The 25,355-nt window shown below is 45.8% G+C and overlaps 1 long non-coding RNA gene across 2 annotated transcripts; it reads right to left on the reverse strand.

The window, feature by feature from the left end:
• Positions 1-6,567: 6,567 nt before the first annotated feature.
• LOC146891216 (uncharacterized) lies at positions 6,568-7,940 on the reverse strand. 2 transcript variants are annotated; one of them, XR_014997608.2, is made up of 2 exons: positions 7,379-7,940; positions 6,568-7,069 (listed from the first exon to the last, which is right to left on the reverse strand). It is a non-coding gene; the product is annotated as an uncharacterized LOC146891216 (long non-coding RNA). The 2 variants fall into 2 exon arrangements; XR_014997609.2 differs by having other exon boundaries at positions 6,568-7,072.
• Positions 7,941-25,355: the final 17,415 nt, after the last annotated feature.

Here is a 25,355-nt window from a genome sequence, read left to right on the forward strand (position 1 = left end):
AACAACAGGGGTTTTAACCCACCAGTGGCCTGCTAATTTCCTAAGGAATGCCTAGCTTAGGGTTCCTCCTTCAGTTAGGCACCCAGCAAGGTTAAAGGCAGAACTCAGTCAGAAGGTGTCTGTGGTGTTAGGACAGAGTTGGTCCTTGCGAGTGTCGCTGAGTGGTCTCAGTTTCCCATGACAGCTGTATGGGCAACCTACGCCACTAAGAGATTCTGGGACGAATTTCTGCTTTTTATAGCTTTTTATACTCCATTTTCTTTGTCCAAGCTGCATCGGTCAAACACATAACTGATTCCTAGCAAATGTCCATTGAAAAGCCACACGATGCCGAGTCCTGCACTAAGTGATTCCGAGAAGATGAAGGAAATGCCTGGCCTCAAGCTCTCTGGAAGGAAACGATGAGGGCGGGTAAGGAGAAGAGAAGGCTAGCACACTTCCGTGTGTTAGTGTTAGAGTGTTAGGTAGGTGTGGCCTGAGGGTTGCACGCTGCAGGTGTTGCTACGAGGTGCACCACAGACTGGTGGCTCGTGAGCAGGTCAGGAGAATGATACGTGGGCGTGGAAGTGGGGTGGACTCTGCCGAGGGCTCCAGGAGGACAGATGGTGTGACCGCGGTTATATTCCGGAATGCCTTTCGGAACAGGCGCTGCGGCGTGGAGGATGCATTGAAAGGAGCAAGGGGGCAGGAAGAGCAGGAAGGGGCAGGGTTAGCGCAGAAGTGGGGCACAGGAGGCGGGGCTAATCCGAGGGCTCTTCCGATGGGACTAGAGGACTAGGGGGCTGAGTGTAGCACGGCTAACGTCACGTGAATGCTGATGGCATGCCAGGCCCTGTTACCTGTCACAAGTGCTTTACATGTAAGACTTGGGAAATTTTTTATAGTAACCATAAGCTGGAAACTGGGGCCCAGAGAGGTTCAATAATTTGTCCCGGGTCACACAGCTGGTAAGGGACAGAACTGCATTCCCACTCCTGGGTTTCAAAGTCCAGACTTTCTGCCCTCCTTCATTCTCCTGCCCTTGCCAGGTCTCTCTGAACTCATCTTCTCACCTGCACATGCAAACTTCGCTCCCCCAAGCAGCGTGCCAGGAAATGTTTAACCATTTTGAGACAACGTCCTACTTTGTAGCCCAGGCTAGCCTTGTACAACCTACGGCACACAGACTGATCTCTAACTCTGGGTAATTATCCTGCCTCAGTCTCGTGAGTGCTCGGATTCCAGGCTGTGTCACCACACCTGGCAAAGTTTCACAGCTGGCTCTCTGGCAGACAAAAGCCCGACCTGCAGCCTCTGGCAATCACCATGGTGTAAATGCTCCCACTGATGCCCATTCCAAGCTGTGAACTCGATGACCCAGAACACAGAGATAAACACAGCCAACTTGGGAGCCAGTAGGATTTGTCTCTCGCACACCCCTGTAACACCTATTCCGACCACTGGCAAGAGTTTTGCTCATTCAACTCAACACAAAGCGCCTTGGATCACACCCCAACCCTACCGCTGGCTTTATATGGCTCTGTAAAGAGTCACTGAAAGGCCACGTTCATGTTCTATCATCTGCTACCCACCGCTGACAGCCCAAGGGGATGCACGAGGCCAAGAACACCGACTAGACCTTGGAAGCTGTTGTTCATTTCTAGACAGGCCCCTGTCCCCTAGCCACAGCATTTGCTTCCACAGCTGTGTCCTCCTCCACCCAGTACCACTTTGTGGCACTTGGGTCTTCAAACCAGCAGTGCCAGACTCAAGTCCCATGAATGCCTCACTGAGTCCTGGCCAGAGAAATGCTGGCCTGTCATCTATGGCCACCCACTGGGGTTCTATTCTAGGTTCTCCCCTTCTCAATTCACCCATACTTATAGCAGGACATCTTTTAGCACGACTTCTTAGGATGAGGATACTGGTATGCTGGTATACCAAATATGGATGCTGGTAGCCTGTGATTCAGATGCTCTGTAGCACCTGTACTTGGCAGCTCTCAGGCCTTACCCGTCATCTCTATCCACAAACTCCACCTTCCCCTGCAGTGCCAGCCTTTGAGGCTAACACTGCATTCATCCATCCAGCTAAGCCAGGGACTTAGGTATAACACTAGCCTTCCTCTTTTCCCTGTGCCCTACCTGGGTACCAGGCCTTATGGTGCTTGCCTGTGTGATATTGGTGATATTCACACTGTCCTATCTCTATCAGGAATGTCACCATGTGTTGATAGAGGTTTCTGTCCTGTTCGATCAGGCAACCATTCAGCCCTAAAGAAACACACAGACGTCTATATTAATTATAAACTGGTTGGCCTATTAGCTCAGGCTTCTTATAACTCTTATAACTTATATTAGCCTATAATTTTTGTCTGCGTTAGCCATGTGGCTTGGTACCTTTCATCAGCAAGGCATTCTCATCTTGCTTCCTCTGTGTCTGGATGACAATTGAAGACTGAATCTTTCCTTTTCCCAGATTTCTCCTGTTCTCATTGTCCCGCCTATACTTCCTGCCTGGCTACTGGCCAATCAGCATTTTATTAAACAAGTACAAGAAGTAAATATTTACAGGGTAAAACCATTGTCCCACAGCAACCACGTTTCTGCTTACTTACTGCCAACGCCTTCTGACTGGGCCCTCTGACTCCAGCCCACAGGTGCCTCAGAGAAACAGGACTCCCTGAGATTCTAGCCCTGCCATCTTGCCCCTTTTCCCTGGTGCTGAAAATACTTAGAGTCCTTGACTCTCACCCTGACTTTCACATTTGTTGAATCCTTCAGTTTGGGAGTCAGACTCCTTTCTCTCTTCAGCTTTGGTTCCCAACTCACTTATGGGCTCTGATCAGTCCTGTAATTCTCATCTCTACCACCTAAGCTAGCAGTGTCCTCTTCAGTGTGAGCCCAGATATATCCTCAGTCTAACTCTGGGTCTCACCCACAGGCTTGGGGAAATGTCTACCCTCTTGTGCGTCTGTATCTCCTGGTCAGGCAGACACCCACTCCTAGCCAGGAGGCTGTCCCTCCTAAGGCTTGGGAGTCTCTAAATTTAGGCATGAACTGGAAGAGACACCCTCAAGGAATTTGCACCAGGAACAGTTGGAGGTGGGAGACAGCTCAGTAGCCCAGACCCTGTTTCTTCCTTCTAACTCCTAATTAAACAAGATGGCTTCCCCCAGCCGGCACTTACTTTCCCTTTGTACATCCATGGTGTGACTTGTAAAGACCCACCCAGTAGGTGTGACTTGCAAGTGACATCTTCTTGATAATTAAGAACCATGAATGAGGCTGCCAGGTAAACAGTACAAACCCTGAAAGAATGACTAGGTTTTCCATGCTCATGAGTGAAGGTTAATACTTCCCATTAACACCTCTGTAAACCTCCATGGTGTTGTGGACTAACAATCTTTTTGCACACTGTGAAGATGTGTTTTTTTACCAAGGCGCCTTCTGATTGATTTAATAAAAGAGCTGACTGACCAATAGCTAGGCAGGAAGAGGTTAGGTGGGAGAGCCAAACTGAGAGGATGCTGGGAAGAAGAGGGAGGGTGGAGTCACGAGGAGTCACCAGCCAGATGCAAAGGAAGCAGGACATGGAGAAAATGAGATAACAAGTCATGAGCCATGTAGCAGCATGTAAATTAATAAATATGGGTTAATTTAAGTTGTAAGAGCTAGTTAGTAATAAGCCAAAGCTATTGACCAATCATTGAAAATTAATAATAAGTCTCCACATGATTATTTGGGAACTGGCTGGTGGAACAGAAAAGTCTGCCTACACATGGTCATTCTGAATCTATGGCACTGGGAAGCATTTGTGATCACCAGCTGGTGTATTTTTAAACCTTTCTATTGAAATTATGATTGGCAGGTGAAAAGCTGAAGGCATCTAATATTATATTAATATATATTAAACTAAACCCTGATAAGTATAAACTGGAAGTGTCAGGTGGAGGCCAACACAACCCGTGTGAACACACTAGAGAAACACTGACATCTATGTTTTTAAAAAAAAAAGAAAAGAAAGAAAAAAAGAAAAGCAGGAAAGCCACCAGCAGCCACCCATTTAAAGAGGGTACACTGGACCTTGGAATTTAAAACCAGAGCCAAGAGTGTGATGCAGTCACTCGGAGACAGAACCCATAAACAAAGTAAGAGCGGTCTGTGCAGAGGAGAAACATTTAATTAGACAGCAGTGATGAGAGATCTGATTTCAGCCCTACAGCCCACAGGGCCCCGTGAGGAAGTATAGATAGCGCAGCCTTTCAGGAGGGAGGCCAGAAGGGACCCTCCGGCTTCTCCTTTCATGGGTATAAGGTGTCCAACCGCCTGAAGTGCAAACACAGCCTTGCGTGACAGAGCTGCAGGCACCCCTCAAGCCATGAAATCTTTCCTCTGGCCCCTGGCAGACATGGACTCTGCAATAGGTCACCCTGGTGAATTGAACCGTTGCTGCGGAAAGCCAGCTCCTTCAACTGAAAGGCCATCCTTCCAAGGAGCTGCAAGACCTGAGCGCTTGCCGGGTGTTGTCACAGTGGTCCCTAAGGATCCAAGTGCTGGCTGGAACAGGCCTGAGCGTATACAAGGTTCTGTGGGGGTAAGGTCAGCACTCACACTTCCAAGACAAGCAAGCAGTCTATAATTTCCTAACCCGGGGAGGAGACAGGATGAGGGCCAACCGTATAACTTCCCGAAAAGCACAGCTGGCAAACACACCCACACCGTTAGGCTGCAACTCCCCGGACTAATTAAAAGGCAGAGCCAGGAGAATGTCCGGGTTGCTACATAAGCATCTCCTGGGAAAATATGTTCCTGGGTTTGCAAACCCAGGGCTCTGACTATCCTTCCAGGGTTCAGTCCAGTGACTGCAGTATAAAACTAAATGTATATAGAGATGTGAGTGGGGCGGGGGCGTGTGTTGAAGTACGGGTGGGAGGTGGTGATTGGATAAGAACTCAGGCAGAGAGAAATGTCCTGAGACAGAAAGAGCCAAAGCAGGAACAATAGGCAAAGAGCCCCAATTGCATCCCAAGGGAATTAGTGGCCAGTAGGGAAAAACAACCCTCCAGCCCAAGGGGGATGTTAGAGCAGGTCTCTGGGAGGTGTTTTCCTCTCTTTCTTTCTAAGTTTAACAGTCATTGTTTTCACTTAACCTCGTCTGGGAGAGAAGAATGGACCAAATCAGCACCAAGAGTCTGTTCTGCTTTGTGAATCTATGAAAAGAAACCGTCTAATTCTTTCCTTGAAAGGACACCCTATCAGGTGAGGAGAATTCCCCTGCCCTGCTGACTCTGGAGCACACAGTTTCTCAGGTGGGAGGTTGCAGAGGGAAGGGAGCCCAGTTGGCAGGCTGCCCTCACTTCTGTCCACCTTGTAGGTCACCGGGGAAGTTATCCGATGAGTGTGTTGGGTACATGGCTGAGCTTCAGGATGTCGAATGGAACTCTCACACCAAGGGAGAGGACAAAAGCAGTGTCCTTTCCCGGGGGGGGGGACACATGAGGGGGCATGGTGGCACCTGGGACTCATCCAGAGACAGTGGTTGGCTTAGGAGAAAGGAAATAAGGTTTCTAGTAAGATCCAGGATGGCTCATCTGTCTCTTGTTCCAGATCCACAGAGGATCTATCCTAAGTCTCTGTCCACTGTGATTTTCAGCTGGAATATCAAGAAAAGCCTCTGAAGCATCTAACGTAAGAGCTGTGACTTTGGTAGGGAGACTTGCCCTGTTCCAGGCAGAGGGTCAGAAGGGAAAGGGGCCGGTGGTCATGGTGGAAGGCAGGTGGTGGCTGACACACACAGCTCTGATCCTGACCTCTGGAAAACATGAATCACTGGTTACAAAAACTGCGTAGGGCTCCTGGACTCTGTCTGAAACTGAGCCACACCTCCACTGGGCTCCAGTGACTCTACCGGGGGGAACCCAGAGTCAAAACCATTTCCTCGTGACCACTCTCTTGTGTCATGTGTGAACACCAAACACAGAAGAGTGAACTGTCGAGGGTGGAATTGAACCTGCTACATTCGCGTGAACTTGCAAAGAAGCGAAAATCACACATTAAAGGAGAAGAACTAATGACCCAAAGGGTTATCAATTTAGTCAAATTCTATTTGATAGGAATATTAGTCATAATCACAGAATTGTGGTGGAGGGAGGATACTGAAATATGAGGCGTACCCTCGCTTCAACTTTAGAGAATTACCTCAGTGCTAATGACAAATTGGGGTTCGGGACCAATAACAGCAGCAGAGGAACACTGTCTGGGTGCCGCCATCTGACTCTATGCCAAGGAATCATCTCTTACACCTTATACCCATGCGGGCTCTCAGTGAAGCTGTAAGAAACTTCCCAGCTTATGCAAGGAATAATCTGATGACCATTGCATTATATCTTAGCACAGAATGAGAAATCAAACCTCCTTATTCCTGATTCTGGTCTTCATCCAGTACTAGCAATAGTAGCCAATGTTTCCTTGTACTGTCTTCTCATTTTATCCTTACATTAATTTTGTGAACTATTATTTTTATCAGTTTTACTGATGGGGAAAGTGAAAGATGATAAAACAGGAATGAGAGAAGATAAAAATTGAATGGATTTCTAAAACATTTTTATTTCATTATTTTTATTAATTAATTTTTATTTTTGTGCATATGAGTGTTTTGTCTGCTGGTATGTCTGTGCACCATGTTTGTGTGTGTGGTGCCCGAGGACTCAGAATAGGGCATGGGATCCCCTGTAATTGGAGTTACGGGTGGTTATGAGCACTGTGTGTGTACTGGGAACTAAACCCAGAAGCAAGGGCTCTCAACCTCTGAGACATTGCTCTAGCCCTTAAATGATTTTTCTGAGGTCATGCAAGCAATCTAAATTTCAAAGCCTATCCCCAAAACCACGCTGGGTTTCCCAGGTTAGTATCAGCCAGCCCAACCCAACTTGACTTCCAAGATCAGATAAGATGAAGCACATTCAGAGTGAGGTGGCAGCAGACTGTGTCCTTGATACTTGGTGAACGGAGGACAAACAGCAAGAGCGGAGAACCTTCACAGAAGTTGGCACGTGAAACCATCACACCTGGAGAGTTCCTCTGCATCCCTGCTGAAGAAACGAGAGTTCTATTTCCTATTAAGACTGCCTCATTGCCATCTGCAAACCTAGGTCAGGTTTCATGATTTCTCCACCTCTCCCTTGCCTTCCCCAGTGGAACAGCAAAGCGAACCAGACCTCTCAGATAAGCTCAGAGCAGGTAAAGTGCCTTGGAGCAGCTAAGAAAGGAAGGTCAGAGCGACTGAGTAGGTTTCTAACTGTGCACGGCTGCATGAGAATCCTGGACATTTAGACGTCCAGCACCCCTCATCAGAACACAAGACCCATCAGAGTTTTGGTCTTGAGTGAATATCTCACCCAACAGGAGAAACTTTCCATCCATGGTCCTGAGATGGAACTGGAGCCTTTCAGAGCTAGGGAGCTTTCAGGTCACCAATGAGCTGTCTCTCCTCTGCGGAGCTTCTTCCTCTCTCAGGGCGACTCCCCAAAGCTGCCAAGCCACCTGCCTCCTGTCTTGCCCCAGGATCCTTTCTTTCCCTTCCACCAGAGACTTACTGCTGCCCTCTGGTGAGCCTCCATGAGTCATATCCTACGTCTGTATGGCAGTCCTTTGACACAGAGCTGACTTGTTCTGCCGCTCTTAAACTGGGTCTCACCTCCTTCAGGTGTTTGCCACTCTATTTCTGTGGCCCTTGTCATTCTTAGCATCTTTCTCTGACTGCTCTTGGGTCAAACGTGTTTGAAATGCCCAGCCTTCCACCGGCTCCACTGGTATTTACTAAGTGCCTACCAGGAATATAGATGCTAAGAACTCACAGCAAATGCTGTCGTCTCTGCTGGGAGGAGCCTACCCTCCTAAGGTATGAGACTGGAATGTTCTTAAGAAATTGAGATATGATGTAGGAAGGGCTGTGTTCAAGTCTGGGGAGGTGGGAAATCCCAGAGGATGGAGCGGCTGACAAGTATAGTTATCTGTGTGGGAAGGGTGGTGTTGAAGAGTCAATGAATGGAACTAGTCTGAGAACTGCCAGTGGTTTAGACTGTCAAGGGGGAGGGTTGTAGCTCGAGATTGCAGGTTTGGGTTATAGATGATAGATAAAGAGAAAGGTCGGAAAGGCCAGGAGGGGCCAGGTTGTGAGGGACCTTGCATGAGATGACTCTGAGGACAATGGGAGTCATAGGAGATTCATAAGCAGGAGGGAGCAACACAATTGCGTGTGAATTTGAAGACAGAGAAAGGGCTGGAAGTAGCTCTGAGACTGAGGCCAGGAGATGCTGCGGCTAGGCCAGGGTAGACAAAGCAGAACTCTGACCTCCGTTCTTTAGAAGCTGAGCCTGTCACCACTACTCGAGGTGACGAGCCACTCGGCTCCTCCCAGCTCCCTTTTGTTTCACATCTGACTTGAGCAACTGGACCTGTTCCTAACTCAAGATGGGGGTCTCATGTAGCCCAGGCTGGCCTTGAACTCATTCCATATCCAAGGATGCGCTTGAAAGCCTTTCTGACTCTCCTCCCTCCACCTCCCAAGTGTTGATTATAAGTACACGACACCACCTCTGAGTTTTGTGAGGCTACGGGGATTGGACCTGGGCTTCATACAGGCCAGGCCAGCGCTGTGTCAGCTGAGCTACACACCCCCAGCCTTCAGTTGAACTGTTCCTGCAGGAACAGTGACAGTCCTGTCCCAGAACTTATCTCTGTGACGAACCACGCTGCTGTCAGTTTGACAGAAGTCAGGGTTGTCTGAGAAGGAGGAACCTCTGTTGAGAAAAGGCTTCCATCCTATTGGCCTGAGGCAAGCCTGTGGGGCATTTTTTTTTCTCTGATGATTGATGTAGGAGAGCACAGCCACCCCTGGGCTGGCAGTCCTGCCTGGGTTGTATAAGAAAACCGAACAAGCCATGGGGAACAAGCCAGTAGCCAGCAGCCCTCCATGCCTCTGCCCCAGTTCCCCTTCCCGGCTCCCGCTCTGCTGAGATTCCTGCTCTGTCTTTCCTCAGTGACCGAGGGTGACCCTAGAGCTGAAAGACAAAACCCTTTCCTCCCCAAGTTGCTTTGGGTCCTCATCTTGTAACACAGCATTAAAAACCTAACTAAAACACCACGCTTTTCAATTTAATCCTGTTAGCATTTGCCGTCATTTTTGGTTCTAAAATCTTTGTGCATCGTGGTCTTTGGGGGTAAATGCTGAAAGATTTGCTGAAGTGTACAATGATAGTCAGCCATGTTGGAAGCCTTGGTGAACCTGGGCCCTACCTCCTCCACTTGCCAACCTGGAATTCCTCTTCTCTGGAAAACTGATCTGTGTAGAGGAACTAAAATCAAGATGGACCGGAAAGATTGACAGGTCATTAGAGAGAAGAGATTTTTAGCTGACAGAGCACAGAGGCAAGAAGGGGAGACTCCGCACCCCTTTCTAATATTTCTTCCTGGTGATTAAAATGGTCTCAGAGTTGGAGTCTACAATCCACAAGGTGGGCTGACAAATCTTCACGCGGCTGAAGACTAACGTTGCTCAAACACAAGCATTATGGCGCTTGACAAAGTCAGAAGGCTTTGGAGACTTCCACAGGTGGGAAACATGCCTTACAGACCAGTGAACGCTAAACAAGAGCTCCTCAGTGGAATGGAATTAGGTCAGATTTGAAGGGTTCAGAGGTGGGAGGTGGGGCCCTCCAGGGAGGGTTCCAGAAGGGAGGCGGGTATGCAGAAATCTTCCTCGGGGAAATTCCTAGACAACCTGGGTTTTTCTCTGCTGGACTCTAGGATGGTCAGATCTTCTTTTCACGGCCCCATGAAAGCTGGTGACTGGAGCACTTTCGCCAGAGATTATAATGGCCTTTCCTGGTTTCTGGAAACCAGCGGTGACGTAAATCCTGTCTTTCCTGGAGCACTGCATCCGTCCGGGCGCCGCAGCCTTCACGCCTCTGTTCTTCCTCCCGCTATTTTCCCTTGACTTTAATACTAAAACTATAATTGATAATCAATAAAATGCCAACAACAGTTCCTCCATTAGAATCTCTTCCACTGAACTAATGGGATCTCCACCCCTGCTCGAGTCTTAACCCTTCCCCTGCACCTCATTTCTCCCGAGTCCCCACCTCAAGTCCCCAAAGGCAGTGCTTTCTCGGTTGCCTGTTCTTTAGCACAAAGCCACTGTGGAAACATTACAGTTGCCAGGTGACATGAACTTTATCAGTCCCTTCAAGCCCAACACATGCTGGCCTTTTCATAATGGTCGATTGTCCAAATTTCAAAAGGCAGCTAAAACAATAGGAACAACTCCAAAATACACTCTTCACGTAAAGACTATGTAAGCCTTTTCCAAATATCTGGCACGTAAGATTTGGGGGTTCTGTTTGTTTGTTGAGTAGCAAATCAAATCATGCATATTTCTCTCAAGCCCCGGTATTCACAGGCCAGAAAGAGGAGCCCATTAGCCTGGTCTAAGGTAGCTGGTTGTCTCCAAAGCCCTTTCCCAGTGGTCTAACTGATTTCTCCCAACAAAGCAAAGGTGTAAAGTTATCCTGTTCGGCAGACTGGCTGCCAAGACCCTCGCTGGAGCTGTCAATACAACAGTTTCGGTATTGTATATGTGCACATGCGGGCCCTGGGGATTGTATCAGGGCCTCCTACATGCTGCGCGATTCCATCGCCCCAAGCACAGAGAGCGCTTTGTTGAAGGGCCATTTTCTTCTCGAGCTTTCTATCTGTCTTCTCACATCTTCGGTGACACCTGAAAAAGCTTTGCTGGCATCCGGTTGACTCGAACTGACTCTCTTCCTTGATGGGAAATTCCAGACTCTGGCAAGAGGTGTCCCATGTACGGTTCCAAACAGCTGGGAGGAAAAGCTTGGCTGGCAGTGGGGGATTTTCAAGAGATTCAAGACAAGTCACAGTCTAAAAAGAAAGAACTAAAAGGGAAGCTAATTCTGGTTCCACACATGAAGATACTGAACTATCAGAGGCACTGGTTCACATTAGCATTTAAGGGTTCCCTCTTAACAACCCCAACTGGGTACTGCCAAGGTCTCTGGTTTTTAACGTCCCTCTGGCCCAAAGACTTTCTTTCAAGACAGCAAACTTGGCTGATGAGGTGGGCCGGCGAATCTCAAGGTGGAGATACTGCGCCTCCCCAGGCTGAGGCGGTTTATGAAAGGACTGGATGTAGGAGAGCACATGCCGGGATCCCTCGACCTGCCAGGGCGCTCACTCAGTTCTAAACCTTGACACATCTTGACGCTGGATCCGAGGATCATTGGTCTCAGCAGCTGCACACGGCCACCACCGAGCCTCACTGCCTGCCCTGTCCGGGGGTGGGATGGGAGTTGGGTGAAAGGGTGAAAAGATGGGGGGAAGAGAGGGGGTTTCTTAGGGGACTTAAAAAAAACTTTTTAAAAATCTACGTGTATTCACGGAGGTAGCTTACAACATTTTCTCGAAGAGGAAATAATTGGGAAAGAATGTCCGCCAGCTGGAATTAACTTAAGCAAACTGTCATTTCCATAGAGCAGAATAAAAAAGATCACATTTGCTGCTACAGAAAAAGTCTCTAAGACACACCACTATAGGTTTGAGAAGAAAAAAACAAACAGGATTATTTTAAGTATGCTGCATTTTAAACATACTAACCTCAGGACCCACATGGTGGGTGGAGAAAAGTGGTTCCCCAAGATACCCTCTGACCTCTACAAGCACCTCCCACTACCCATCCCCCAGCACAGAAATAAATGTAAAAAACAAAAGCAGTTTGCAAATCTTATTTATAGTGAACACCGACTCTCATTTATTTTTACATGCTTAGAAAAATGTTTGGAACATTTCACAGAAAAGTCCTTGGAAGAGTGGAGAGCCAGTAGAACTGAAGAAGAAGGGTTGTATGCCTCCTGTAAATCCTGAGTTTTCCTTTCTGGCCCTGTGTGTGGACTACTTATGGGTACATGAATGGGGTGTGGAAAACATTCCTTTCTTACTCAGTGAGAGACGGTGGCCAGGAAGACTCTTCAGTGAATGGAAGGTCTCGGGCTGCAACCCAAGAGCCCTGCTGAGTTAAAAGGAGAAATCCAGTTTCCCAGAGAAGCACCCAGATCTGTTCCATCTTAGTGAAGCTGGGACAGGTGCTCTCAGCAGGCAGGTGTTGATGACACCCCCAAGTGGAGCAACATTATCCCTAACCATGCTGCATTTTATTTCATTTTATCTTATCTTGTTTTATTTTTGATTAGGAAGCTGGCCCAGCAGTTAAGAGTTACTGACACGGTGACTCACACACTCACAACCGTCTCCACTCCAGTTCCAGATAACTGGACACTCTCTTCCTATCTCTGTGGGCACCGGGCACACATGTGGCGAACAGACATGCAGGCAGGAAAAATACCCACACACAATTGACTAGAAATTTTCAGCATAAAGAGAAGAAAATACGATAAGTCCTCACGTACCTATGTCAAACACCAGTAGTATGTAAGCCTTACAAATGTTTTCTTAGGTAAATGTAGCACGTGATACATGTTTGAATTGCCTTGCTTCTTCACTTAGAAGAGTATTTTTTTGGAGCATATTGTGACAAGTTACAGATAAATATAATAATGCTTTTTAGTTGATCTGATAACAATAGAAAGAATTGTAGAGGTTGCCAGGGCTTGAGAAGAGCAAAGGAGATGAGGGATAGAGACAAGATGGCCAACGGAATAGATGTAGGAGGAATTCAAAGAAATAAAATTGATGTTATAAGGGATTTGTTACCAGATTTATTTACAGGACATTAAATCTCACGATGTAGAATTTCGCTAAGGGAGTGTTGCCCCTTATTAAGTACCCCAAAGGTAATAAGCATGCTAGGCAGGCCTGTTCGAAATAAACAAAATTTATGATGCTAAGAGGTAAATGTTTATTCATCAAGTGTGAGTTCCGACCCCAAAGGCAAACGTCTAGCAGACAGCTCGAGGGGACAGCTCAGGTCAGGGAAATTTGCAGTAGGGAAACTATGATTAACAACAATCACTTATTTTAAAATAGCATGCAGAGGGGATTTTGAGTGTTCCTCCCATAAATAAATAATATCTATCAGGAGGTACCGATTGCCTTGATCTGATCTTTGCACATTGCATGAAGGTACTGATATACCACACTGTACCATAAATATGCAAATTACTATGTGGCAGCTACGAGTTTTAAATAATATTATTTTGTACAAAATGATTTCACAGATCTGAAAAAGAAGAACTTAGCAACTGTATGTGTACTGGGGGTGAGTCACTAAGGTTGCAGGAATCTGCGCCTTTGCCTTTCCCCCTACCCAGGGCACAGCTGTATTGAGAACGTGGCAAGCTCTTATTACGGGAGCACTGCCATCTGTGTTCCTTGACAGGAGTCCTCCAGTCCCACCACACCTAAGACATGCCTCAGCAGTTGTATCTCCCCATCCCTTATCCCAGTCTCTCTAAAGTCCCTGCAGGCATCATTTCTAATTAACAACTTCCTGACAAAGGGTTCCAAAGATTTAGTCCTCTGCTCCTAAGGTCACACACAGAGTAGATAGTTCACCTAACCCTGATTTCCCTCAATTTGACTTGTGTTTTAGATATTTTAAAAAAAATCATCATAGGAGTAATTTTCAGTCAGTGTTGCTGCAAATTTTCCTGGAAAACACAGGTCATTTAGTTGGGGTTTCCAGCCCTGTTGGGAGGGCCCTGCTCGCCATGGGCACATCCAGCATTGCAGCCTCACTCCTCTGAGCACCTTGTGACCAAAGGAACTGTGTGACTGTCAAGGATTTGTTTCTGAAGACGAAAGCCTGACTATGTCTCAAGGGTTCAGAGTCTCTATGTCACCCAGGTTAGCTTTGAACTCACAATCTTCCCGCCTCACTTTGCAAGTAGTGTAGAAAGGAGCTGCGGGCAGGCCTGCTTTTCATCCTGCCCGGCTCCTGCATGGCTAGCTTAGTCCCAGAAATAACAACACACAAATTGTATTCATTTAAGCACTGCCTGGCCCATTATCTCTAGAGAGTTAGTTACTGACTAACTCTCATATCTTGATATTAACCCATTTCTAATAATCTGTAGCACCACGAGGTGGTGGCTTACCGGAAAAGATTCAGCATGTCTGACCTGGTGGCTGGCTCCATGGCTTCTGCCTCACAGCCCTCTTCCCAGCATTCTGTTCTGTTTACTCCGCCTACCTAATTTTCTGTCTTATCAAAGGGCCAAGGCAGTCTCTTTATTGACCAATGAAAATAACACAATAGACAGATAACCCTCCTCCATCATTTCCCCTTTTTCTGTTTAAACAAAAAAGAAAGGCTTTTATTTTAACATAGTAAAATTACATATAACAAAATAGTTATCAAGCAAGAATTACAGTCACAATATTTATAACTCTATCTTTATCATAATAATGGAAAACTATAACTATGACTATCCATTCTTTAACTCCATCAAAGACTCCAGAAGGATATATTACCTAAGTAAACAAGAAGTAAGCAACTTCCAAAACTCTAGAAATGACAGAGACATCTCGCTGCCTGGACAGTCACCCAAAGTTCCTCTGTATCATTGGGGCATCCATTTTTGGCCTTCAGGCCCATAATATCCAGCAGACATTTCCATGAAGCTGGAACTTTTAAAGACAGTTCAGTAACTATCTGCTGTGTCCTGCAGAATGTCTCACAGACTCTTTCATGAATCAGGAACCCCGAAAGATCATCTCACCTTTAGGCAAGTTCAGCAGTCCTCTCTCTGTGGGTTTTCTGTGTCCAGTTTATATAACAGTCCAGGCAAGAGCTGTTTCTTGCCCAAATGGCTAACCAACTCCATAAGGAGCCTCTTTGATGCCCATCTTCCTCTTGAAGTAGATTGGTGCTGCCAGGAGCAGATGTGTCTCATTGTCCTAAGTTATTAAAACATTAAATGCCATGTTCTGTAGTCTTTGAAAGATATGGATGTCTATCTGAAATATATCTATGCACTTCTAGAAAATCAGACTAACATTACTACAAGCTTGACTACTATCGATGATTATCCATTAACAACCTATATTTTTAATTATACATTGCATTTTTAAATGAACTACACAATCAAAATCAGAAATATATACACATATAACAAAATTGACCTTAAAATCCATACCAATGAAATTATTCATATCTATATCATATCCCCCTTTAAATGTAAAAGAACATTTATAAACAATATTTGGGAATATGGACGTAGTTATTTCTCTCCAAACTTTTTCTTGCTGTATAGGGGCGCAGTTAATCAGGTCTTTCATGGTAAAATCTGTCTGCCAGGTTCATCTCAGTCGGCAGTTGAGTGAAGAAATTTTTTGAGGGTGTTCACAGCAACCTTTCAGGAGGGCGTGGTCTATCATACCATATTGGGATAGAAGCAATCCACAGGGTCTCATCCTCTGTGAAAACAAAAGAAGAACCTCCTTTCCAAAATATCATATTCTTAGATACAAATTTTGAAGTCAAGGTATTTTCAAAATATCTATCTTGGATTAGTTCAGCAGCATTTATAAACAAAAGTCTTTTATCAGCTGTTGCTCCTTCCTCAGCATTCAAACAATTTAAAGAGAGCATAATAGCATACAGTATCAAGATTCTCTGTGTATTTTTCATCTTTATGCAGCTTTATTTTTAACCTCTATTTCTTTTATTTTTACTTTTACTTTTTGACACAGGTTCTCTGTATATCTTTGTCCTGGAATAACTCTGTAGACCAGGCTGTCCTTGAACTCACAGAGATCTGTCTGTCTCTGCTCCCCAGTGCTGGGATTAAAGGCGTGTGCTACCATACCTTGAACTCAAAGATCCTTCTGTCTCTGCCTCCCAGGCATTGGGATTAAAGGTGTGTGCTACCACACCTTGAAGTCACAGAGGTCAATCTACCTCTACCCCTTGAAGTCACAGAGGTCAATATGCCTCTACCTTCTGGGCATTGGGATTAAAGGTGTATACCACCACACATAACTACTCTCTTTTTACTTTAAGAACTTTAACTTTTATCCTGCATTTATTTGTAACACACTATAAACCATTTAGAGGTTTTCTTTGTCTTTGAATCTCTCTTTACTGTATATCTCTCTTTTTCTGACCACATGAGTCTTTAATTTACCAAGCAATATCGGTAGGACTAAAGCCGTGGCTTTGACAGCTAGATCCATCTCATTTCTTAGCTCTCCAGCCTCATGGCTGAGATACCAGCCAGAGCTGTGTTCACTGTCACAACTCTATGGCGTTTTAAGGTCCTTGCTAGCAAGCAAGTTGCAGCATTCTGCTCACAGACCACACTCAGTCGGACTGCCTGTCTGAAAGAGTCAGAGATTGCCCTGGCAGGACAGTCCAGAAAGCCGGCATTTTAAAACAGTGCAGCTTTTCATCCTGCCCGGCTCCTGCATGGCTAGCTTAGTCCCAGAAATAACAACACACAAATTGTATTCATTTAAGCACTGCCTGGCCCATTATCTCTAGAGAGTTAGTTACTGACTAACTCTCATATCTTGATATTAACCCATTTCTAATAATCTGTAGCACCACGAGGTGGTGGCTTACCGGAAAAGATTCAGCATGTCTGACCTGGTGGCTGGCTCCATGGCTTCTGCCTCACAGCCCTCTTCCCAGCATTCTGTTCTGTTTACTCCGCCTACCTAATTTTCTGTCTTATCAAAGGGCCAAGGCAGTCTCTTTATTGACCAATGAAAATAACACAATAGACAGATAACCCTCCTCCATCACAAGTAGTAAGATAACCATGCTTGGTTCTCTCTCTTACAAGGTTACAAATGTAAACAAGCAACTTCATCTATACAGATCTGCCATATCACAAAAATATGACATGTCTGTGCTCAAGCGTGTTTATTGAAACATTCACAGAGGAGAAAAAGAAAACCTAGAAATCACTTAGATTGGTCAAATTGTGATAGCCCACATAACAGAAAATGTATAGGTATTTAAAATAAAAATAATCTGAATACTTTTTGGCACATACTTTAATACAAATTAAGTAAAAAGATCCAAGTTAAAGAGTGGGTGACGTGGTCCCCCGATATAAACTCTATGTGGAAGCATAGCTGTGATTCGTCTGGAAAGACACATTATTAACTCATGTCTGATTTCAGGGCAAAAGGATGTGGGCTGACATTAGTCTAGTACATACAATATAGCTCAGACTAGCCTCAAACTCAGAGTGACCATCTTATCTCAAACTCCATAGTGTTGGGATTACAGACATTAGCCACCATGTTCAATTAATTTTTTTGTTTCTTGTTTGTTTTAGTAAAGTGAATAAATAATTAATTTAGGCAGTTGTTGCTTGGGCTAGGAATGTATTTCGTCTGGTAGAGTTCTTGCCTAGCATACACAAAGTCCCAGGTCTAATTTCCAGCATTATGTAAACTAAGCAAGGTAACCCACCTGTCTCAGTTACGGTTCTATTGCTGTGAAGAGACATCATGGCCACGGCAGCCCTTATAAGGAAAACATTTCATTGAGGGGCTCACTTACAGTTTCAGAGATTCAGTTTATTATCATCATGATGGGGAGCATGGCGGCATGCAGGCAGGAATAGCTGAGAGCCCTACATCTTGCCAGCAACAGGAAGTTGACTGAGACACTAGGTTGTAGCTTGAGCATAGGAGACATCAAAGCCTACCCCCACAGTGACACACTCCTCCCACAAGGCCACACCCACTCCAATGAAGCCACACCTCCTAATAGTGGCACTCCCTGTGAGATTATGGAGGCCAATTGCATTCAAACTACCACAACACCTCTAATTCCAAATCCTAGAAGTCGAGACAGGAGGATTAAAATTCAAGGTCATCTTCACCTGCTTAGTGAGTTTGAGGCTAGTCTGGAATACATGTGATACTATCTTTAAAAACTAAAGTTTACTGGATTCTGTTCATATAAGAACACTATCAGAAAAATCTGAAGCCTGGGACATTCTATGGGATCAAAATAACCAGCATCATAGGGGAGGGGAGAAAGGAATGGATAATATTGGGTTTAAAAAGACGAAAAAGGTTTAAGAACCAAATGCAAATGTACTAAGTTAGATTTGGGGTTAAAATCGCTATAAAAGACATTTTGAGGACACGTGGGAAAGTTTAAATATGAACTGAATATTAGGTGAGTTTTTTAAAAAAAAGTTTTAAACTTTAAAACCATTTTCTTCTTCTTTGAGAAGACGTCAATGTCCCATTTTGCTGGCTGCTGTGAACGTAGAGAAAGCACTATACTCAGGATGAAAGTGAGTGACCGCTGGGGACACTGTTCACCTGTGCTGTGGCCCTAGCGGCAGAGGACCGAAGGGCAGCTGAGAGCCATAAAGCAACTGTGCGGCTGGCTGAGGCCCCATGTCACAGAGTGAATGAGAACAGCGCCTGGTGACCCTAGGCTGACCTGAGTGGAAGGGTGGCTGGAGAATATTGAATTCCAATAGGTGTAGTTTTAGCTCTGTGGTTATGTGGTGGGAAGCCTCTATTCTTAAGCAATCTATGTTGAAGATTTCGGGGGTGATGTCATGCCTAGGTCTGCAGGTTCTTGTCAAAGAAATTACAGAGCACGAATGTGGCAAAACACTGACAATCAATGTGTTCGCTGGATTATGAACCTACAGGAAACTTGGAATTTGTTTAAAGATTTGAAATTAAAGCTCCCAACTTGTTTAAAGGTTTAAAGGTTTGTTTTGGCTGTCCTGGGGATGGAGCCCAGGGCTGCTCCGTGCTAAGCAATAGCTGTATACGCATGCTTACTCCCATAACCTCTGATTTTTTTTCCCCATGGAATCCATGGAACCCATGGGAGCTATAATTCACTGTGGCAAATGTTATGAGTCCATCTTGGCCCAGATTAAACCTGGAAAATCAAAAGCATGGCACCACCTGGCCAGGAGATAGCCAGGTGCCTGTGTTCTGGGATGGCTCGTCCTGTCTGAATGAAATCCCCGAGCTGACAGACACCTTCCGAGGTGGACTCAAGCCAGCACAGTTTGGCCAAAAATAACCTGGCCTTTCAGTCTCATGGCCAGTCTGAGGTTTTTACTGTTTTTGCAAGGTGGCGGCCGGTCACGTGACCCACAGTGGGGATAGTTCCAGTTGGCCGGTCAGAATCAAGCAAGCTCTGTGGGTTTAGGTGCCCTGGGAAGGTCGGAGTCTGTGGTAAGGGAAGTAGGATTCTTGGTGGGAAAATTGAGTGGCCTGGCAGAGTCTTCGGGAACCAGCAAGCCCGCACAGAACACTGGACACTTAGCTCCCAGTACTTAGCCATGTACAGCATTCAGGAGCAGGTGCTAGGTGAGCATTTGCTAAGTGAGGCATTTTGCTAAGTCTTGTGTGTGCCTTGATGCACCCTCATAGTTGCCCTTGATACTGTTCACAATAAGAACCAATCAGTCCATAAAGGGAAAAGTTCACGTGCACAGGGGCACACAGTAAGCACTGGATCTGGGACTACACACACACACACACACACACACACACACACACACCCCGCTATTCCCATTTCCTGTGGACTTTCTGGTTTTCCTAGCACATAGCTGATTCTTCCAACAGGCTCTGCCCCAGGGACTCGACCTGAAGTGCATTGCATTTCTCCAACAGTTTATTAGTCAGCAAAATCCTGTTTATCCTTCACCTTCTACTCAGGTATCATGGGGTCATCCATTGAGGGAAATCTTTCTGAAGGGGCCAGGTCTCCTGCTCTTATCAGATTATCTTATAATCGTAAAGTGTGTAATGATCAAATCACAGGCCTCCGTCTGGGTCGTGGTAGGGGCTCAATTTCCTGATCTAATCTTAGGTTCTGCTATCTTGACCAACAACATAAAAGCAAGTCAGGAGACAGGATGAAGGGTTAGAAGTGAGGAAGGCAAGCAGCTGAAGTGTTGGTGGTCAGACTAGACTGGACAAAAGTTTGACAGAGTTATGGGCATTGAATTTTAGGAAATTCCCTTCGGTCTAGGAGGCATGGTGAGGAAAGACCGCCCGATATCTGAGCTAACCAAATCATTCGAGTAACAGATGGGTGCCGGCATCCCCAAGGACCCTGAGTATGGCTGAAGACGTGTATACCTAGGCTAATCAGTCCTCACTCAGCCATCCAGTTGAATGGCGTCTGTTCATAACTATTGAACTATGCTCAAGGCCAGGCACACAAGACCAATGAATGGCAGCCTCTGACTTCAGAGGGTTTGCGTTCTAGTGGGAATGGCAGGAGACAACTGAGAGACGGAAAATGCCATAGGAATCACGGAAAGCGGACATAGGAATCACTAAGAGAAAGAAGCTGGACAGTAATAAGATGAAAACGTAGAGGGCTGAGCAGAGCTGTCTCAGCACTGGGGTCTGAAGGAGAGAAAGGCAGCTGAAGAGGAAGGGAGCTTCACAGGTACCTGGGGGCAGGGCGTCTGGCATTAGTCATGTTGACACAAAATCTTTAGAAATCCCAGCCTATTCCTCTGCCACTTCAAACCTTTCCTCTGTGAGCTGATCAGGAAATGAGGACTCTCTGAGCAAGGCACGCTCTGCTGGGCAGCAAGCATTGGCGTTAGCAATTTAGGAGGGGAACGCCTTGTAATGGCGGCCAGGCGACACGCCCACCTCCGGTCCCACCAGGCACCTCACTTCCACTTCCTCTGCCTCCTGCCCTGACCCCAGTGTGAAATCACCTTACTGCAGTATTAAGAATCAGAGGCCGACGAGTCCTGGGTGACTCACTGTCCTCTTGCCGCTGGCCTCCTCCCCTAAGGTAAACACTTTAGGTCTCTCTGCCGTCAACTCCGTATTGTCTTCAAGGTTCTTCCCACAGGCCCACCCCTCCTGAAAGTCTCTAGTCCGTCCCTCTGAGTCCTCAGGAAAGATTAGAAATACCCCAGTCATCTTCTTTCCCTACTCACGAGGTCACCTCTATGGCCCTCCTACTCCACTGTCTCCACATCCTGAGCATCGCATCTCCAGGGTGGTCCTAGCTCCCCTGACACTCTCCTTGTCCCCTTCTTTATGGAAAACATCCTTCCGTCTTCCCGCCACCCATCTCTCCACCTCTGCGCTCTTTCTCGTCTACATCTCCCTCCCAGTCCTGTATTTCCTGTAGCTCCTGGGGATCTGGCTCATTGTGTTCATTCCAACTTCCGCTGTCACCTCAGTAAATGTCAATGAATGACATATCTACAGCCCTCTTCAAATGCGGCCTTACACTTGCCTCCCAACATATGTGACCTTCATCTGACCTCTGCTCCAAAGCTCAACCGTAGACACTGGCCAAGGGCAGGTACTGACAAAGTGAAGAAACTATTCACGGGTCTGGGAGATTAAAAATTCCATCTTGGGGTAGGTTTGACATATTTTGTCAGTGACTCATTTAAAAAGGTGTGTGGGGTGGAGGAGCCAGGCATTATCATGTACACCTATAATCTCAGCACTGAGGATACTTAAGGGCCGATCTACTTCAAGTCAAGGTTGTTGCAAATTAGGTTAGTATGATAAATAGCCAGGCCAACTCAAGAATAGCAATTACATTTTAATGGTTAAAAAGGGGAAACTCACGCTACAAGAGTGGGAGGTCCGACGTCCAGGTCCAGAGAGAGTGAGTGCACCTGGGTCCTCCCAGTTTTTTCTCCCTGGGGTCCAGGTCGCCACGCCTTAATGAGATGTGATTGGTTGACAGAGTTTCTTCATCACAAGATCAGTTCGGGAATAGAGAAAGTTTTAAGCTACAGAGCGAAACCCCATTTAAATAAATTATGTAATTATTTATTTTATGTGTATGGATGTTTTGCCTGCATGCATGTATGCCCATGGACCACACGCATGTCGTGCCTAAAGAAGCCAGAAGAGAGCTCTGGTCCCCTGGAACGAGTTCCAGACAGTTGTGAGATGTCATGTGGGCGCTGGGAACCGAACCCTGATCTTCTGGAAGAACAGCTGGTGCTCTTCTGGTCCCTGAAAATAAATAAAACTTAGCTTCCACAAATAACTCTTAGAATTTGCTTGTCTATATTCTCTAAACACGAAGAACAAAATACATCCAAATACCAAATATAATAGAACCATTATTGTCTTGGGGAAGCCATTTGCACATTTCTTTCAGTGTCAAAGCAGCCCTGTCCTGGTTCCCCTGTGATATTTATTGTAATGGTTCTGACTGGATCAGCTGGCTCAGCCAAGGCTGGCTTGCCCCAAACGTTCTCTAGGACTCACGGGGAGAACCAGCAGGAAGAAAGGGTGCCAGGAGGCTTCACCATGGAAAGGCAGCCTAGCTAGGTCTAGCTGAAGACAGCATTTATTGGACCTCCATCTTCTAGGTTTAGAATGAGAATCGGCAACTTTATTAAAAAGGCAGAAAGTGAGACAGTACAAAAGAACATAGCACGGTGGGCTATGTTCCCAGGAAACACTATGACCAGCGGCGTTTAAATCGTGCGCCATTCTCACACATCACAAACTAGGCTTCTAAGCTTTCTTTCAACCATTTTCAAATGGAAAATCCATTCTCAGCTCATGGATCCCACAGTCACACACATAAGGCACGTGTGCTGATGCCATGTAGTGCCAGTGTAGCCATCAGGGAACCTCACAACTTACTGTCTGTTCATGGGCTAATGTTTGTTTTATTTTTTTATTAATTTTATTGAGCTATACATTTTTCTCTGTTCCCCTTCCTGCCTCTCCCCTCCCCTTCAACCCTCTCCCAAGGTTCCCATGCTCCCAATTTACTCAGGAGATCTCATCTTTTTCTACTTCCCATGTAGATTAGATCCATGTATGTCTCTCTTAGGGTCTTCATTGTGGTCTAGCTTCTCTGGGATTGTGATTTGTAGGCTGGTTTTCTTTGCTTTATGTCTAAAAACCACTTATGAGTGAGTACATGTGATAACTGTCTTTCTGTGTTCATGGGCTAATGTTAATAAGAACCACTGTCCCTCAATCATTTACTCTATGTCCAACCCTAGGCAAAGATTAGCACTTAATCTTCATACAGTCATGTAAGTTGTTCCACATTTCAGAAGAGAAAGACAGGTTTCTTGCAATGTTATGTCCTACATAGCCTGTGCTCCCCAGCATTACAATGTCCTCCCAGATCATTCCCTACTAAACCTGTGCTCCCGGGTATTCAGTCCCCCACCGTGTGTTCCTGTTATCACAATGCACCCACACTGGCTCTGCATCGTATATGCACACCCGACTCGCAAATCCCTCTGCTCTATCCACCCTCTCTCTTCCTCAGATTGAACATTTCTGGCTTTCATTGTCACCTTCTCCTTGGTTCCCACTTTGAGGTTTATCTCTCCCCGGCCAGGCAATTGTTCAAGAGGGACACCTGGAGGCTTATCTCTTCTGCCTTATCCAGACCTTGGATTTGGGTCACAGCATCCTGAGCCAGGGCACGTATCTCTCAGACAGATAGGAGGTGTTAGACACAAAAGCTGAGCTTCTTCCAAAGCTTTGACAAAGCCCTGAGTGTCACAGCCAGGAAAATCCAGACTGCAAAGAAGTCTTTAGACTTGAGTGGGAGAGGATTCCTGAAGAGATGGATGTCACATGTCAGGACATGGAGGAACAGGAAACAGTGTTCTGTCAGATTTTCCTCTGATGCTATCCTTTCATTATGGTCAGTTTTAAAGAGACTGAGCGGGAATCCTTTCGTGAAATCCCATGGTCACAGCAAACAGGCTCGTTTTGAGGGCATCCTCCTGTGAGGTACAGGATTTCTGGGCACCATTTGTTATCTTTGTTCCACCCCTTCTTGACTTCCTCCTCAAAAGAGAGTGTCTAAGGTTAGTGCAAACAAAATATTCTGATAATTTGCAACTCAGTTCTGGCAAAGCTAGCGGCGAAAATGCGTCTTCAACAGTGCCGATTCCGAGAGGTGTATTGTGGCTCCAGAGAAGCCAGTTCATTTTGATGTCAGTTCCTAGGCGGTAGGGCCCAGTCCTGGGTAGAGTTCGAGCTAGAGAGCTCACAGAAAGAGCCTGTGGGGTACATTAGGAAACAAAAATGTCTAAAAACTGGGCCAACATAGCAGACAAGGAGAGAGAGACGTATGCGCCATCAGCAATGGGATCTGTAGGTCTCACCACCAGAAGGAATGAGACTCTCGATGTACTTGCAGCCAGGGGAAGTGAAGGGCCCTTGGGGTCCCAAAAGCATTCATAAATAATAGCCCAGACCATAAAGGATAGTCTATGATTGATGGGTTAAATGGAAAACTTAAGAGCATCTATTCATCAGAAGAACCATGAATAGGGTTGGAGAGATGGCTCAGAGGTTAAGAGCATTGCCTGCTCTTCCAAAGGTCCAGAGTTCAATTCCCAGCAACCACATGGTGGCTCACAACCATCTGTAATGGGGTCTGGTGCCCTCTTCTTGCCTGCGGGTATACACACACACAGAATATTGTATACATAATAAATAAATATTTAAAAAAAGAAGAAGAAGAAGAACCATGAAGACCTGGAAGCATTTGCGGTGCCAACAACGATCAGGGTTAGTACCCAGATATACATAATAAATAAATAAATATTTTTAAAAAAGAACCATGGGGGCTGGAGAGATGGCTCAGTGGTTAAGAGCACTGACTGCTCTTCCAGAGGACCTGGGTTCAATTCCCAGCACCCACATGGCAGCTCACAACTGTCTGAAGACCCAGTTGCAGGGGGTCTGACACCTTCACACCAATGCACATAAAATAAAGTTAAATAAACCATAAAAAATAAAAAAAAATAAAAAAAAGAACTATGAAGACCTGGAAGCACTTGTGGTGCATACAACGATCAGGGATTGGTACCCAGACGACATAAAGAGCCCGTACAAATCAACACTATCAAAATGTGAGCCTCAAATGGTGGCACGCACCTCGGATCCCAGGACTTGGGAGGCTGAGGCAGTTTGAGACCAATGTGGGTTCTGTTTCAAAACAACAACAACAAAAGATCCAGAGGCAGGTGGATTTCTGTGAGTCTGAGGCCAGCCTGCTCTACACAGCAGGTTCTAGGTCGGCCAAGGCAACACAGTGAGATCCTGTGCCAAACAAACAGATAAACAAATAGGAATAAAAACCAACCCAAAGCAAAAAACCCACACAGAAAACCAAACACAGACACATATATACGCAAATATATATGTATATAGTACATATATATACATATATATATATATGATGGAGGCCTTTGTTTGTTGCTCAGTGGGAAACATATACCTAGCATGTGCAAGGACATAGTATTGAGCTCCAACACCAGACACACACACACATGCACATACACACACGCACACACACGAAGGATAAAGTTTACGGATATACATTTTAGATGGGAAAAAGCCATGGTAAAG

The sequence above is a fragment of the Myodes glareolus genome, chromosome 17 (assembly GCF_982192425.1).
Source record: "Myodes glareolus chromosome 17, mMyoGla1.1, whole genome shotgun sequence".
Taxonomy (NCBI): Eukaryota; Metazoa; Chordata; class Mammalia; order Rodentia; family Cricetidae; genus Myodes; species Myodes glareolus.